General features: G+C 34.7%; 2 protein-coding genes across 2 annotated transcripts in view; one reads left to right on the forward strand and one right to left on the reverse strand.

Annotated features, from left to right (window-relative positions):
• LOC108742051 overlaps nucleotides 1–19106 on the reverse strand; it is a 130118-nt gene that overhangs the window by 52527 nt on the left and 58485 nt on the right. The window contains exon 2 of the mRNA XM_025974231.1: nucleotides 5330–5373. The gene's annotated coding sequence lies outside the window, so the exon portion shown is untranslated. The remainder of the gene's footprint in view (nucleotides 1–5329; nucleotides 5374–19106) is intronic.
• The window catches only part of LOC108742059 (frequenin-1), a 58208-nt gene that overhangs the window by 1497 nt on the left and 37605 nt on the right, over nucleotides 1–19106 (forward strand). The gene's annotated exons all lie outside the window — the stretch shown is intronic.

Consider the following 19106-nt stretch of genomic DNA (forward strand, 5'->3'; position numbering starts at 1 on the left):
GCCAACACGTACATTTTAGCTGCCAAAAGAAAATTTAATTCGTCGGAAGATTTTCTAACAGGTTTAGGTTCCAATTGGTAACTGGCAATGAAGCAAATAAAACAGATTAGATTTCAAGTGAACAATAAAAATTTGCAACTAATCCTAGGCCGTGGGGGCGTTTTTGATTGAATGGGTCGTGATAAATCTTCGCCTTTGACACAATCTATCATTTGCCGTTACATATTAAGACTTGGGCACCAATAAAAAAGAAAGAAAAAAAAACTAAAAAGCTTTCCCCTTTTTCATGCAGGATAATTGTCAAAATATGATTGATTTCCAACATACGTACATATCGGGCGCGTTCATTAATTTCTATTGCGATGTAAACCCCAAGTTTGAGTTTACTCTGATTAATTTGTCAAAGGCAACGGTGACCTAAACTAATATTTTCACAACTCGAGCCTATTTACATTGTATTATATTCTGTTAGGTTATCGTCTTTGACAGGTAGTTAGTTCTGGATACATATACATATTTGATATATAAAATTGTGTTATTTTTTGGAACTAAAGTATACAAGAGGAACAAAAACTGAATTAACAAGGACATTTTTCAAAAAAAAAAAAAAATTGTTCTAATACAGAACAGACAACTTTTTATAATTACTCTTTCATTTTTTAGGTAGATATAAAGTGCACGCGGTACCACTTTACTTTTAGAACATATTAATAACCAATAAAATATCCTCATCGTCATGATAAACTCATAAATTCTTCTGCTGATCTAGGTCTCCCTCTACCTCTCTGAACTTCCGTTACTGCCCCCCCCCCAATATGTCTTTCATTAGCTCAACCTGTCTGAGAAGATGTCGTACCAACCCATCTTGTCTACTGCTTATTGACTTCCATAGCGCCCCCTGTTCTCTTTTCTTTCTAATGCCTCATCATTTCCAGCCTTTTCTACAGTTGCAACGATCAAAATTGGCAATTTTCAATAAATTATCTGTAATCTTCTTTCTTTTTTCTACTTGGGTCTGTAGTCTTCTACTGCATTTTGAATACGCCTTTGTTAATAGAGGAAATGTTTCTTGAGCAGTACAGACAAGTGAAAAGGGATAAAGAGAGAGGTTGTTTAGGCATGCAAAGATCAGGGATGGCTTTATAACTGCCTGGTTGTAATTATATCTTTAATTAAGAGTTTTTACCTTCCAAAATTCCTACGAATGTTGAACTTTCTTTAAAGTTCGATGCTGCAACATGCTCAAACTCTGCTTCTCTGCATTTCTTTCTGTTACACATATATTGGTGTGATGTTATTCCTTTTCTTTATTAGTGCCCGCTGCAAGTCCTACTTGGCATCTCTTTTGTATGTTTACAATATTCCCTACAACGTCTGTCATGAGCAAAAGTAGACGTTCTGTCAGCTACCGCTGCTGAATGAAGAAGGTGAATGCGGCAGTCCCAACTATATCCACAGTATTTTTAACGTTTTGCAGCCGTGCTTCAAACATACACATCAACCTGGTAGAAAAAATTTTGGTTTAAATTCCCTCTTAGAGCATTATTGAATAAATTCTCTATATCCTCTCTCAACTTATGAATAATATTTAGAAGTTTCAGGTTATGGATTTCCATGGTTCTTTTAAAACAATATAAACGATTTGTCGTCTCATAATACATATTATGTACACCCTTTCCACAGCAGGTCTTTGTTTAAGTTTTCACACAAACGTGGCTTATTTTGACATCTGTTACTTCAATATAACGCACCCTCCCCTGTCGGCAAAATTTCAATGTAATAACGCCTACAGTCGGTACATTTAGTTTATAATTGACTCCCACACCTGCTTTTTGTAGTCCTTCTGTGAGCTTTTCATCAATATTAACTAATAATATATATTTATTTCTCCCATATTATTCTGCATAGATACCCTTCTTGCACCCCATTTTGAGAGATGTTATTAAAAATTAATGCTATTATTTCTTTCAGCAAACTCTTCATGGTTACTCATTCAATAAAAACATCACATAAACATTTATACGACCATCATCAATACATTCGTCATTAATATTAATCTTTTTATAGAACTCACTAGCTACTAAGGTGCTTTATTTCTATGGTTTATTGTATTTTATTCACGCTAATTAAGTTTCCAAGTAAAACTCCCAAACACGAAACTGTACCAAAGTAAGCACTAACTGGAGTAATTTATAATTACATGCTTAAGGAATCACAAATCTAAAATTTAAATGAGGATTTCTATGACGAGAGGAAACAGTAGTCGATATAATCAGCAGTAGCTTTTTAGATAAGACGCGGTGATCTATAACAAAACTCTTAATTGGGGAATGTCTAGTTAGACATCGTCAAAAGATGCTCTAAAGTTAATGTTGCGCAAGACATTTATTACGTACAATTCGCAATTATGAAATTTTTTAAATTTCTTGTTCGCTAATCAGTAAAAATCCGCGAAGTTAGAGTGCCAACGGTTTCGGTCTATTGATTTAAATAATCTAAACAAATTTCCAGGAGATGGAAGTAATTTAGTAAGGCTTAAAAGTTATTTATTGTATAAAAAAGCACGTAAAATCATATTAGATCAATAAAAAATAAGCGACTTTTCCGGGCTAGCAATACAAAGAAGAAATTGTTTTTGTGTTTCTTCATTGCTTCGAAATAAAATCAATTTTTTTAGTTGGGGACGTGTGCGAAAAGTCTTTACAATATTCCCCTAAATATTGTCCCTGATACACTTACCCGATACATATTTCTGCAGAGTATAATGTTTGTATAAGTGGGAAGAAATACACTGTTGTTCAAACTTGGCCGAATGGAAACAACAACATCCTGAAAGGATTCCGGATGACAGCTGTGGTAGAGACGACGGAAGACGTACTTGTTTACTGAAGGGTAAATTTAGAATAAAATCGAAAGAGATTTGCATAATTGGCCTAAAGATTATTGAACATAAAAATCCTTTAAAATGAAACGGAAAAATTCGAACAATACGCACACGAAAAGCACGAAGGAATTGAATAAACACAAAACAGGTAAACACACGTTGGCTTACTTACGCAGAGAAGTAATATACTAAATAATAAATTAACTTAAATTCTAGCTGAACAACAACTGATCAATAATAATTAGACCTAACTTATTAATATTGAGGTTTTCGAGTAGATTTAATTTAATTCCTTTCTGTGGAATTGTAATTGTGATATTTTCCATTTCTACTAAATTATTTGCGTATAAGTCGAATAGAAATTTTATTTACAACGCATTTTTTGTGTAGTTTAATTTTCTCTTTGAAACCTCTTCCAGTTTAGCCTATATAGATTTTAGTTACTATGAAATATTAATCTGAAAATTCATTTTTTGAATTTTTTACCCATTACACGCTACCTCAAATTAATGAGGGAAAAATTCAAATTTTCAGATTAATATTTCATATTAAACTAACTCACTTCTAAAAGTTGTCTCAATTGTATGTAGATTTTAGTTAGTATCATTTTTTGGAATGTCATTGGTTTTTTATTTGTCACTTCTAGGATATTAAAGACAAAAAACTTGTAATTGTCATAACGTAATTTTGCTGCATTTACGAGATGAGTTATAAAATGATAATGAAGTTTGTCATTTATTGATTTTTGATTTAACTGTCGGCACGCGAATTCTACGAGTGGCTTTTCTCTTTTTCTCAATATATTTTTCGCTTATTATTTTAATAACAGCTTTTATATATAATAGGTAGGTACTTATGTGGGAAACAAAAATGAAAAACCGCTTGGTCATTACTAAATAGCTTAATACACGTCTCGTCCGTTTTTTGCCGAAATGTAATAAACCATCATAAATCACTAGCGCTTTTTATTAATTCCATTCGTCTCTCCCTTGGTTTTACTTTCATTTCGGTGTTACTTTTTTGCTTTCGCAGTCCTTTTTCTTATTGATTAGTATCCCACCCACCTGATTAAAGTCCTGCTGTCCTAGAGACCAACTGGTAATTTGTCATTTTTATTTATGAAAACAGATCGTGTTATTATCTCGCATATTAACTAACTAACTTAACGGATTCGAAAATTATCTAATAATAGAGAAAGTAAAGGTATTTAAACTTTCTTTCTACCAATATTACATGGCTATCTGCAATAATATATTGGATTAGATTTTGGGCTTTCTGGTCTATGTTCTGGCTTCAACCTTCGACACATCTTCGACCTGTCGCAGTTGCAGACGAAACGTTGGGAAGAAATTTCCAAAGAAAATGTCCTCAAAACCCGATATCTTCTAATGTTTCTAAGATGTAAGGGAAAATTGAAGAGGTATTTGATTGATCCAGTAAATCTGGACAAAAGAAATTGGATAGCAAAAATTATAGCACTTTCCTCTACACAATCCTCAGAAAGAAGACAAATCCAACGGAAATGGTTTACGAGCTGTCAACAAAAACTACCTTGCATTGTAATCATCATATCGTGGGCAATACACAGACAGCAATTTGTCGCAAAACTTTTGACTGTCATTATTTACTGGGAAGCGCGGATAAAATTGGTAATTATTCTTCATAATAGGTTTGTGTTTGAAAACTGGAGCTGCCAGTGGATGCGTTTTAACTCTATTATTCCACGCCATCCTATTTTTTTCCAATTAAATCGGCGTGAATGCGCTGCACAGGTTCTCTTTTCGTTTATTTGCAGTGCGGGTAGGTTTTTGCAGTTCTAAATTAAGCACTTGCACATGCACAAATATGGACAGATACATAGACATAATACGTATATAAGCTGCACTGTGTACATAGTTCTTGCTGGGTTAAAACCGGGTACTAAATAGTATAGATATATGAATGTACATATCTAAAATATATGTATACATATACATAAAGTCAGTTGTAGTCTATGCAATTTTGGGTTTGCTATACATATGTAGTAAATAGTATTGCATTGTACATAATGTGCTTACCATTTCTATACATAGAAGCACCTCGGCGCAAATATACAATAAATTATAGAACAACAAATGGAAGCAACAAAAGCAAGATGCTACGAAATGTAGAAGTACTTGGTAGTTTTACTCAAAACATCCTATAGTTTTAGTCATATGGACATTGCCATGATGAACTGTTTTGATGTTTTTGAGACGCATGTACAATACCTTTCTTTTGGCATCACTGACAACCACTTGCACGACATTTGTGTCTAAGAATCGGAACGGATGAACCGTATGACCAATCGTACCGCAATCTTTTATAATGAACGTAAAATGTCGAGGCCTTCCATTGTACATGTATCTATGACTTATTGCAAACACTATCTCTGAACTGCTATTAAGTAGATGGTATATGACTTACCAATGATGCAGTTGTTTGGTTTCGCTGTAGTGGTTCGAATCGATCTGTAAAAAGGAAAACCAAAATTAGTTTCACTTGAATATTTAACTGCATTAGTAGGTACTCATTATTATTATTATTTGTATTTTATGTACTCCTACTTCTAGTACTCTTAATTACAAATAGTTTAAAATGCTCGCAAAATATGGTTTTAATGAATAAATTTTGAGCATTTTTGGGATTTTTGTGTGACCCATGGAAAAGCTACATTTAGTACCAAGATATAAGTAGAGTATAGTCATATACTGAAACAAAATTACTGACCATTACCTTATTGTCCCTCATTATATTTAATAAATTATTGGACGATCAGAATTAGAAAGATATTTTCGTAGTCCCAGTGCTTAAATTAGTTACGGGCAACTGACCTTTAGGAGTGTGCCAAAATTCGTTGCCTTGCGCTTTTTTGATGTAGGTCTCTCCATAAAGAAAATACATCTGCATTATTATATTATTTGTTCAATAGGGAGTCACTTCTCATTCTAAACTTTATCTTAAAAACCCAAAGGTCTCATACATTACCATTTTTCACTAGCTTCATACATAGTACGAGATTTTGCATTTGTTGACTAGAAAATGATAACTATTTTTAGACTTTGAAATGCCGAAAACGAACTTAAAGTTAGGTAGGACTGTCCTTGAATAAATAATCAAGCTTCACCTTCCCTCTCTACAAAAGATTCTGCTTAGATTCTGTTCAAGATGGGAATTGGCTTTTCCAAAGTCTCTAGAACAATTTCTATAAAATATCCTTTTTAATTTTTTACAATACCATCCACCATAAACCACTCGTTTACCATAATCCCACTACGGTTGGGAATCCAAAGTAGGGAAATCTTCCTACTACCATCTCGTTTACCATAATCCCACTACGATTGGGAATCTAAAGTAGGAAGATCTCAACTACTACCATAATCCCACTACGGTTAAGAATCCAAAGTAGGGATATTTTACCTACTACCATCTCGTTTACCATAATCCCACTACGGTTGGAAATCCAAAGTAGGAAGATCTCAACTACTACCATAATCCCACTACGGTTAAGAATCCAAAGTAGGGATATTTTACCTACTACCATCTCGTTTACCATAATCCCACTACGGTTGGAAATCCAAAGTAGGGAGACCATACCTACAGTATTCGCCTAGGCAAGAGAACAATGAACAAGAACCACAAACAGGAGCGAAGAGAAGACCGAGTGTGGCATATTGTAGTTTCCTGGTATTGTGAAGACTGTTTCACGATCTTGTGACGATATGCAACCCCCCATGTTGCATAGGCTTTCCCCACTATTTCATCAGAGCATCGAATGTTCCGCGTATACGTAACTGCTCGATTTTCGAACACCCTGTGCATGTTAATCAAAGTTTCATTTCCTTCCTGTCAGATTCGATTCGAACTGTTCGTTGCAGCCATCAATCGGTTTTGTTTCTGCTCCTTCAAAAGCATTCCCAGAGCTGGCTTTGCTGAACTTAATTGTTCTCACTACATCAGTGGATTCCGAATAGATATTAGAATTTCTCATAACAATCGAACGGTTGGAGAATTCTTTGTGTTTGTTTTCAACTATTTTTACCATATCTCAAACGGCGCTCACGCTCGTTACCTAATTCTGCTTTTTATACGCGGTTGTAGTAATGACAAGTGATTCATAGTTTAAAAATTTGTGGATAGTTCTTCAATATTAATTAAAAACACTTGGATCGCATATATAACAAACTACAACGTATAAACGTAATATTTTCCTTCAGGAATACATTCCTTTAGGAATTTGTAATGAGGGCAATTTTTAATTATACTTTCGATTCAAAATATGGTTCCAAAAATTATAATTTTCCTTTGAAAAGTTGTCTAAATGGTTTTTTTAATTTTCCGGTAAACATTTTTTTCCTGCAATAATGCACTTTGAAGTTTCCTCTGGATAATTCTGCAGATTGTAAAGTGCGATAGAAGACATAATATCACTGCGCCTGATAGTCTCATGATGAGCTACAAAGGTCTCATTGTAACTTGAAAGACTAATGTATGAATGAAAGAGGTAATATATAGCAGAACTTTTGTCGTATCAGAAGCCTGTACTGGAACCTCAGACACAAAAGATCCATTTGAAACTTTCACATTTCTGAAAGAAAATCCTGAGGTATTGCTAGCAGCTCTTTGAGAAGAATAGTCCGAAATATTAGACTTGTTCCTAAGTACCTCTCGAAAAAAAAATGTAATTAACAAAGAATTGATGTATACCTAACAGGGAAATGTTGTCTTCATTCAATGAGTAACACCGATATAATATAACATTTATTTCAAGGAATCATATAATAATAATAGCATATTAGATTCTTGGCCAGCTTAGGGGTTGAATTTTGAGATTTCTAGTTACTTTGATTCATCATCATCATCATAAGGTCGTCAGTCATAAGACTGGCTAGACATGCACCTCCACTCTTTACATACGATAAAAAAAAGACCTGTTTCCTGATGAGAAAAAACATTAGTGACTGAGACCATCATCACTATTTCTTTTCAGTAGGACACATTAAAAATATTATTTGTAAAATTGTTCTATATGATTAAAAAATTTATAAGGTCTACAACCCGAACACTGATACCTGTTGAATACACATCTCTTGAATAACCCTTCGCAGTTGCTTCTACTATCACTGTATGTCTCTGAATTATCTGATGATTTCTTTTAGTTTTTCATGTGCTATTGTTATGTTAACTCTACGAGCTACATACTTTTACATCCCCTAGATAACAATATCTTTGTTTTATTTTTATACCAAACGTATATTCCGCAACAAAAGGGAATGCCCTATCTTTTGAGTTTCTCTAGAAAGGGTTTAAACTGCATGTAGGTTAGCGCTATTAGTGAGTTGATTGTTGGTGAATTATTCATCAACGACTTTGTTTTCCTCATAAAACACTTAGCGAGACGACTAAGGGGCTGCTTCAATTTTCAAGCACAATAATAGCCGTTCAATAGAGCAATTATTATGTATGAAAGTATTTACCAACCTTTATAATTGATGGTTCTTGTGCCAGATACTATAAATAAAATGATAAAATGTCAAGTTCGGTCTAATATCACGTCAATGACTACTACATTTAAAAGAAAATGTAACCAGTAAGACAAATATTATTGTGCATATACAATGTTTACGTTTAGAGTGTGTACCATCCAAATTTGGACGGGTTCAACTAGTTATGATACAATTCTATATTCTAAAATGTATTAAAAAAATGGGGCAGTTAAATGGTCCACTTTTACTCCAATAATTTACTAGCGACTCTGCCTTCCTAAATTGACTTGAATACAATTCTGCCATTTGCCATATCTTTTTGTGGTTATTGTGAGGGGTGAACTTCAGCACAATAATAATTCCAAACGTGATCAACCCCGCACGTTTTATGGACTATTACATTTAGCCGGCGTACCGAAATGTAGGTCACATTAGAGCGTCGACAGCTAAGAGGATTTTTGGGGATAATTTTTCTTATGTTCCGCTTCTCACGGCGACAGCGTGTCAAAAATGTTATGGGAAAACAGTGGCGTCGTGAAAATATTAATCATACCTTTTGTAATAAGTGCCAGGAAATGTATTAAGAATAAATGCACGAAATAAGTTCACCAAATTAATATATCTCTTGACCCACAAGCGCAGAATTCCAACTGCTAAATTTTAATCTCAGATTCATAAAATAAAGAATAATATATTCGGAGGGGTCAACTTATAATGAAGGAGGACATTTCGTAGACATTTAAATCTTCTTTTTCCAATTACAAAAAAGAAGCTTCGTTTCGAGTACGTCTAATTTATTAAGTATCTACTCCATATGCGCGAATTACTCTCGAAACAAAGTGGAACACTGCCGTAAATCTAACCGGCTGAGTTTTTAAAGCGGTGTAATTTTTTTTAAAGAACTTGAAAGATTTATGTCTACAGGTAGGTACTACTCTACACACCCTCTGCTCGCTGATACGAGTAACATTAAAGAATAACGTAGTGGTTTGCATTTTTTGTTACCGCGGGATTGAAGAACCCACAAAGGGACGCAGTTTTAGACTTAATTGAAACACCTACTATGTACTTGACTAAAAAATTGTGAAGTGTTAGGTCACTCTACAGAGTGTTTGATATATGTTTAATAATTTGCAATTCTTGGACTTCCTCTTCCTCAACGTTTCGTGGACAACAAATTTGGAAGTTCTTTTTCCCTGAGTAATGACTTCAACACTCGACTTGGGATGAAGTCTTGATTAATAATGACCAGGAAGCCCATAAATTACCAACTAAAAATCCATTTCTAGTTTCTTTAATTATAGTAATGAAATTGGATTACCCAAACTGAAATATAGGTACCAAGGTTCATAAATTCAAAATGAATCAGCAATAAAATGGAATATTGAGTAACTCATATGTACCTACATACAGTATAAATTTCAAATTTAATCTTTGCTTCCTATGTTTCCAGTTTAATGGTCGCCAAAAACACATTTTCTATTTAAGTGAAATATGAGTCTACGTTTTACGTTGAAAATATGACCTAAACTTGTCGTAACTCTTAATGCTAAAGAAGAAATGTAGTAAAGGCATAGGAAGAAAAGACACAAAGGTTAGATACGTGGCTATTTGTAGAAATATGAATATTTCATTTTAACTCCTATTATCTTTTTCCTTATTGACTTTTGTCTTACTATCTCCAGAAATCATTTCTAACCTTTTTTTTTATGATCCTCTTTCAACAGCTACATCCCTCTCCTTAGTGAAAACTTACAGTTTGAATAGTCACTTTTGGATTTTGAAATTAGTCACTAACCTGACCTCCTAGATATCGAAAATCGACGACTTCTTCCAGGTTTTTGTCCTCAGTTTTTATATTACCCCTAATCCTACTTTTACTTCCCTTACGTACCAATACTGTTGATTTATTTAATAGCAAAAAAGTAAGTCGTAGATAAAATTATTTATCGTTCGACGACTTCAGCAAATCTCTAAACTCCACAACCCTTCTTTTATTAGGACATTAAAAATTTTTTCCAGCGCAATCAGTTTTCTTTTCTGCAAACGCAGTTTATGCAAATTATTTTAATCTACGCCTTAATTAAAAGGGTTTATGGAATTTTAAAGCTATATAGTCAAAGCTGTTTCTCATTACAGAGTTAATTGGAAAAAAATTAGGAAGAAGATTTGAATTTAAAATTGCGAGTACAATGATTATTGTACCTAATTGTAGGTACATAAAATGCAAAGAAGAAATCTCGAATGCCTTGTATCTACAGGGTGTCCTAAAAATCATAGTCGAAAACTACTTGCGTTTATACAGTGGAGATGCGTGGGTTGGAGCAAATTCATTTAAAATTCAGGGGATTTTTGGGATGGCGCTCGAACACGTAGATCATTATTTTTGACTGCGTGTTTTCTTATGGTAAATTCATGCATACAGGATGGCCCAAAAGTAAGCGCCTACCACTGACTTTATTTTCTCAAATGGAAGCACCTATTTTTTCTTACATTCTGTTCCTGAATTCTTCAATATTTTCCGGTTTATTGAAGTAGACTTTAGATTTCAAATAACCCTGTAGACCCGATACTGCCTCTCCTTCCGATCCAATTATTTGGCAAAAATAAAGATCGACATGTTCGAGCGTTTTTACAAAAATCAAACCCCTAAATTTTAAATGAATTGGTTCAAACCAACGCGTCCTTACTGTATAAAGTGCAACTTTTGTGTATCTACAATTATATATTTCCTATAATAGATATAATAAAATATTGACTAGGGTCTTCCCTGCCATGCAAACCGCTGCCACATTGCAACATTAATATTCTTATACAGAATTAAAATTACCACAATAAATCGCAAAGGGGTTAAAACATTAAGAACTTTTATTCAAAAAAGTTTACAATATGTCTTATTATCTTTTTAGGTAATACGGGAACACCCGAAAAGCCTTACAGGATAAAGTTTTCATGAATAAATTTTCATACAAATGCTGTAGATAATCAGGATGGGATTTGATGATAACCTTGAATTGTACCTTAGTTATGACCTTCGAAATTTTCTTTATGTTAAAGCAATAGTAGATGATTTTTCCCGTAAATTTCCTAATTGAAATTTTTGGTTCTTTTGTTTAATCGGAAACAGGGAATTTTGAACCGTCAACTACGTGAATGTTTTTCCACTACCTACTTATATATCTAGTTTGCTTTGATTGATCACACGCTCGCTATCTCCTAATCGATTTTAATTTAACTTTGAGTTAGAAGGGTCCCCAACTGATACAAACCTACCTTTATTTTTAATTAGAAAACCAAACACGTTTCAACAAATCACTTTTAAGTGAATAATAATGGGCTCCCATAAAATCACAATTTGTGTTTAGGGTGCGTGATTAAAATTAAAAATGGAGGGTTAAATATTTAAAGATAGGCACATGAAATATTTATAAACAGCTAATACAATGTTAAGTGCTTTATTCGTTGAAATTATCTAATTAAATTTTAGTGCCGAAAAATTAACAGCTCTAGCTGTAAATATTTTGACACTGATTACCATTATCACAATTATTTTTTCTCTTAATTTGTTTGTTCCCCCTGATTTTAACATCTTTTGTGTTAAGATGCCCTTTCGTTCAAGGAGCTTCCCGTTTGACCTGTGTATATTTGCTACAATCTCTCAAGCATATTTCATTACTCATAAATTTCAAATTTCTATTATTTTATCAGTTTTGTACTTATTATTACTTCTAAAACATTAGAACGGGTATCTAGAATTAGTTTGAAATAGAATTAATATCTACATACACAATTCAGGTAGATTTCTCACAATTATGATCCTTTTTTGACTAACAAACTGAGTACGCCTATGATATGCGGATGGTAAAATTTCAGGTAATTTTATTTGCCTTTAGAGTCCTTTCTCATGCATATATATAAGGTCTTAAGCTGTTCGCACATTTCGAGATAGAACGTGACGATAATACTCATAAAAAACCATTTGGCTTTAAAGATTTCATGTCCGAATATCCTTTTTCAGGATTCGAGTTTCACTTTTAAAATTAAACTTCTAAAAACGATAATCTTCTTTTGTACTTACACCAGGAATTCGAACAATTACTTATTCAAGTTGAAACACATACAGAATCTCCAAAAAACCTTTACTGCATTTCAATCAGTAACTAATTTTCTTTTCCGCAATTTTACTTATGAAATGGACGATCCTCACTAGATGCTCCCCGCATAAAAACTTTTGTAAAAGAAATGTTAAGCGAAGAAGAGTGAACAAGGGTTTAGACAATTTTTACAATTTTAGGGTTGTCTTATTGTTCAAAAATGTTTTCCAGATCTTGCATTTGTGTTTGCACCTGAGTATGAGTTGTTTTTCACGACAAACCGAACATATGTAAACACGCTCAGTGAATTTTATGGCTATTGATTTATACGACAATTCCCTTAAAGCAAGTAGAGTTTGGTGTGGTGAACCGTAACAATATCTTGCATGACCAAGTCAGCAAACACACTGTTATATTCCTCGATGAGCGTTATTTAACGAGATTTAGTTGGATCTACTGCGCGAAAATTTAATCATACATGTACACACGAAACTTTAAACACATCTGTGTTCAGAGGTATTATGAATGAAGATTGCTACAATCGATTTCGAAATGGAAGACACAAGTTATGAAAAAGAGCAGTGATAACAAATTGATTTAAAAACATTTCGACGCCTTGTATATGGGACAAACAGGCAAGATTATAGAGAGTAGACTCGAAGAACATACGTAACATACAAAATACTACAAATGGCGCGGTAAACGCCATCTGTAGTACGATGCTACATTTTAGGAATACGTATGCTCCAACAAGGTCCATTTAAATATATGGATATCTACTTGCTAAAACGAATCCCGGCGTAGCTAACCTCAATGCGATAGGCACGTTATCATAATCGAATAAAATAACTCGAAGTGGTCTGTATTCTGTCGAAACTGCCAGACGCGGATCGCGATTTCGATCTTATTCGATTATGGTAACGTGCCTATCACGTTGAGGTTAGCTACGCCGGGATTCGTTTCAGCAATTAGATATCCATATATTTAAATGGACCTTGTTGGAACATACGTAATCCTAAAATGTAGCATCGTACTACAGATGGCGTTTACAGCGCCATTTGTGGTATTTTCTAAAACGCGCTGTTAAGACAGCAGGTAAAAGTTGGTCTGTGTTCTGTCGGAGCTGTCTGCGACGCGCTGATGAGATCCAAAAAGATCGAAATCGCGATCCGCGTCTAGCAGTTTCGACAGAATACAGACCACTCCGAACTATTTTATTATACGTAACATGGTTTAGAACTAATGCGTTCTTTAGATGAACATAACTTGACGGTAATATACATGGAAAATAAAGTCTGCAATCGCTTTTTTGTGCGGTATTATGACGAAAACCCTCTATAAAAAATAAAATGTCTGATTCAATTTCGGTATACAGAACGAGCCTTTAACTTTCATCTTCCAAACACTGTTCAGTGTTATCGTAATCGAAATCGACTTTAACTGGATATTATCTAAAGTTGCATCTATTGACTTGGATATCATATATGTACATGGAAATACAACACATCCGAAGATAAACTTTCAATAAAAGGAAGCATCCGTGTCGTTTATCGGCTGACAGTTTCAAACGTGTTCAAAGGAGCAAGTAATAATGCGTTTCGATTTTGTCGTAGTTTCGCCTTAATCAGATATGTAGGTCAGCATGTCAACGATGTAAGTTTCATCTCTTGAAAGGGAACGGGCGATGGGCAATTCCAATAAGTGCAATCATGTTCGATTTCACAGCCTTTAACTGCTAACGGTTGCCGGTTGCAATCATCTTAAAAGGACTCGAACACTTGCCACTTTACCTGTACATGCATTTCCAGGCAACGAAAACCATCAAAGTGAAACTAAATGCACGTAATTCCACAATGTCGTACATTTGACCGGAAAGTATTAAAAAACAGTAAATGATAAGGCCAAGCGTAAAAAGAAAGTTAATACTGATTTAACTCAAAATCCATTTGATTCTTGTCCATTACAAGTTACATCAAATTAATGAGGAAAAGTTGCTACTGTCACACCCTTGCAGGGAATCGAACCCCCTAGACCGTTGGCTTTACGCGCTAACGCTTTCACCCCTAAACTACGAGAGGTGATAGAAACAATAACCATGAAACGTACTTATGAGGTCACAGGTCTTCGAACTAATGTATATATAGTAATATCATATGAAATAATGGTTAATATATAATATTAATGTGAAAATTCATTTAAGTTTTTACCACGACAAATTACCTTAAATCCCTGAGGAAAACTCAGAATAATGTTCTGAAGATGTCTTTGTGATGAATAGTGTTAGACTTTATGTGTCACACAGTACATCTAGGTACCCTTAACAAATGTTTGTATAGTGAGTAGAAACTTTTGAAGCATTTAAAACATGTAATCAATTTAACTTCTTCCTCCAGCAAATTGTATTGAAAACCACGATTCTAAATCCTTTCTGAAAAACCTCAAGGATGTCTTAGAACATAAATCTTGTCTGTCTTCATCCGTTTGTCTGAATTTATAAATTGAAAACCATTTATATGTTAATTAGTTACCCCAATGCCAATTCAACTGTTTAGGGAATTTAAATAAAAACAAAATGTTCGGGGTTTCTCTGGACTCTCTACTTCAATCTCATTTAACCGGATATGGGTTCTAAATGAAAATTCTTGTGTTTATATTCACATTTAAGATGGATGATTTTATTACTTTTTTTTCTCATTGCTTTTACAACCATTCCAATGTCTACATTTACTAAAAAGTAATATCAGCTCATACTGACAAAACATTTGTTCGAATTCACTGTAAGCTGGAGCTCTTAATTGTGTTTTTATAGAGCAATATAAATTAGAGGGAAAATTGACGACCGATCACCAACGATAGAGCTATAAAATCTATATCAAAATAAAGTACATCAATTTGGCCACATCAATTAACATTTACAGTTGCTGTTACTAACAAAAAAGGCAAAAGGCATCATGAGAAACGCTTCCATCTGCATCAAATTTGATGTGGTCAAACTCTTTGAAAGTACGGAAACTGATAATCCTTGATATGCACATCAAAAGTCTCAATGGTCTTTAAATACTTTAAATGTATGTGTTACAAAACTTGTGGGTAAAACTGCTGCTGCATGTGTACATATTTAGGGGAAAAAGAACTTTTGGGTGTTTCATTCCCACCAGCCATTAATGCTGGTGGGCGGGCAGTCCCTCCGGACTACGCCGGAAGGTAAGGCGGAAGGCCCTCTTCAGCCTGCTTTCAGGAATCGTGGGAATGGGTGGGTGGTGGTTCGGGTGAGAAAGATGAGACGGACGAAATGAAGACAGAAGAGAATGAAAGATCATCTGTGGAATATTACTACCCCAGCATTTGCCTAAGTGATCCAAGGAAACCACAGAAAACTTGGACCAAGGCAGACGGACCCGGAATCGAACCGGCGTCCTCCCGAATGCTAAGCAATGGTCTAAACCTCTAGGCCATGCCGCTCGGTATACTTAGGGACGCATATGTACGTATATAGAGCTATATTTGGAGTTGAGCATGTGGTATGTATGTCATTTGCCGTATCTATCCGAATATCATTCGAGAACAGTAATTCAATAACAATATTGACGAACGGGGACGCATAAATATGTAATCACATCAGGTATTCGTGATAATAATGACGCTACCATGATGGTGACCGTTGCAGAAGGAAGGCGACAACTGGTCAACGTTTTCTAATTGCACTATTATGCTGACCTTAGCGGAAAGCTAAAGCATTCATGTGACAGGAATCAATAATCGATGGAAAATTTCTGCTTTAACGAGTGCTTCTATTAAATGCACAAAACCAGGACAGTGCAAGGCAAATAAAACAGGAAGTTGATTTTGAAATTAACCATGCTGACAACTGTAACATTTAAAGAAAATCGATCAAAACATATCGGAAAATATTAAGGATTCGTTGCCTTGGGTTTTCCTAATAATTGATTACCGATTTCCACGATTCAGTAGAAAATTGTACTCTTTCGTGTTACTTTAATTGTAGTATGGAATAATGCAAATTCCACACCAAGACAGCTGTCAGTAATCGATATATGTACAGTCTGACAGTTAATTAATTATGCGTAAGGTTTGAGCGCTTTGATATTTGGCATTCCTGCATGTTATGCATTTCAGCTTGGTTACTTTGCAATATTCCCTTATTCATATATGCATACACAGGGTGTTTTTGAAATAAGTAACAAGCTTTTGAGGGTGTTAACTATATGTAATAGGGAATTCCATGGTGAGTGAGTCCGAAGCCGGCCCTGGGTATGAATTGACAACATATAGAGAAATTTCGATGACAATTAAACAACTACGTCGATGAAAAATGTAAACAGTGACGGTTGTGAAACGATTAATAAAGTAAACAATAAAAAAATTAAGTTTCCCTATACGTGTTTGAATGCCATGGAGCTGGGAGATCCTGACCAACGTTCAATAGGTCCTTGGAATGTATTAAAAACTATAAACTTCAATAAATTGAAGTTAAAATTATTGAAACGTGCAGTAAAACGTATTCCAAGATGCCGAATTTTACCGATTGTGTTTTCTGTGTATAAACGTGGGGCTTCAGTAGATATCGTCCTTCCCGGAAATGCTTTTCTTAAAGGATTAACTTCGATTCCACCACCTCGAATTAGAAATTCGTTGGAAATCGATACAATGTTGCACATTGCTGCCGAAAAAGGAGTGGGTCAGGTTGGTGGTGAAAGTAACGACGATCGACGTTGGTTTTGTGCGGCGCGGGACTGAAGCGTCGCGGCGGCGGCGGAGTCGCTTGCGGCGCCACATATTCAGGCGCCAGTAAAAGCTATCGTTATTTTCTTCAGAACAATTTACGAAGAATAGGGGTTTATTGTCAATCCCCCAAAAGTTACTTTTCACAACAAAGGGAGTGACGTTCGCCATATCTGATATCCATGTTGTTCGCAGCAAATAGCTGGTTTCATGATTATTAGTCACGGCAGAAGAAACAGGCCTTTTAACCAATCTCAGGGGGCGACAAAGTTCTCCATCACTTATTTGCCCTTGATTTTTTCATTACTTTGAACTTAAGCAATGCCAAACCTACCTAAATATATATTTAACCGCTTAGGGCCACAAAAGTAGCAACAAATTAGATTTTAAATTTTAATGTAGAATCCTTAATTAATTTCCGATTAAAGTGCGGCATTAACCGCACAGTTTGATTCTCACAAATTTTGAAATTAATCGCCAATAATGGAAGCATTCTGATGTGCCCAAATACATCCGGGATATTAAAGGATAACGTGGTTTCCGGCGACAAATTGTCAATCAATGTCTAACAAGAGGGATAAATGTAGGACGTAGTCCTTTTTAGTATCAAATGCCTGAAAGACTAAAGCATGTTCACTTCATCAATCTTTTCCTTTTCTTTCTGTTTTTCTGTCGTTGTTGTTATCGGTCTCAGACAGGATGTCGCTTTTTACAACCGGAACTTTTTACAAACTGTCACCACATGATAGTAATGTAACCATTATCACATGTTTTTGTACATTGATTACTTTAAAAATAAACCGGATCAAGGACGACTGAAAGGGCAGAAAGTTTTATTCACTTTGGCTCATTTGGAGTTGCTATTGGAACTTATGTGACCAGTTTACGGTTTAAAAACTTTTTATGAGCAAAGTTTGCGAACTTGTGGCACTTGTTTTTCTGAAGCAGTTTAGCGTAGGCAATGACAATGTTATGGAGAATAAAACCACAATTCCTTTACCAACAAAAAATTTTTTTCCAATGAAAAAGTTAAATTTAAACATTATAGATCATCAAGGTTCTGTTCTGTATATGACCGAAGCTTAAGGATTTCTAATACTTATAATTTATTGGGCAACCCTACAAAGTATTCATCCCTCCACTAGATATCATTGCTAATACGTCACCTTCGCCCTAAACCTTTCCCCTCCTCCCGTTCCATAATTAAAAACCACTGACATTAAACTTTTGAAGTTTCTGTAACGGTCGTGGTGTTAGGAAAGTGATTGAACAACAGGTGTCGGCAACGTCTTCTTATTTAATTACAGTGGCTGTCGTATCGATTCGGCTGTTAAGCTTTCAGTTGTAACAGCTGTGAAAACGGCAATTCCACTATCTAATTGCCCGCTAACGTAATGCTACTTTAGGAATTAAACTGCCTACTACAAGGATTCACGTTTAAATTTGTCATGTGAAACGGACCGTAAAAAAGAGCAATTAACGCCGAATGCAACGTTTTTCTACGAGAATAGTGGGGATTATAATATGGTCACTTTAATTAGCCTTACTTAACTGGTTTTGTTGCAATTATTGTTAAAGTGCTCAAAATGTAGCGATCCTTTCGAATATTTCTTTGCGAGTTGAACAATCGATAGAATATTTGAAGCAAATGTTTTTAGAATAACACAAAGCAGCTGTCAACTTTGTTAGGTTATGTTTAGTTCTAAAAACACAGGGCTAAGAACACAACTCGCTCAAAAGAGTATAGCTTATCAATTGTAAGATGGATACAACTAATTGTAAGTACAATAACAATGTTAATAGATTCTATTTTATATTTTCCACGTGTATTAGTAGTGAATTCAATGAGGTGTCGCCGTTACGTTTTGGATTGGTTCGTAC

The sequence above is a fragment of the Agrilus planipennis genome, unplaced genomic scaffold (genome assembly GCF_000699045.2).
Source record: "Agrilus planipennis isolate EAB-ADULT unplaced genomic scaffold, Apla_2.0 scaffold223, whole genome shotgun sequence".
Lineage (NCBI taxonomy): Eukaryota > Metazoa > Arthropoda > Insecta > Coleoptera > Buprestidae > Agrilus > Agrilus planipennis.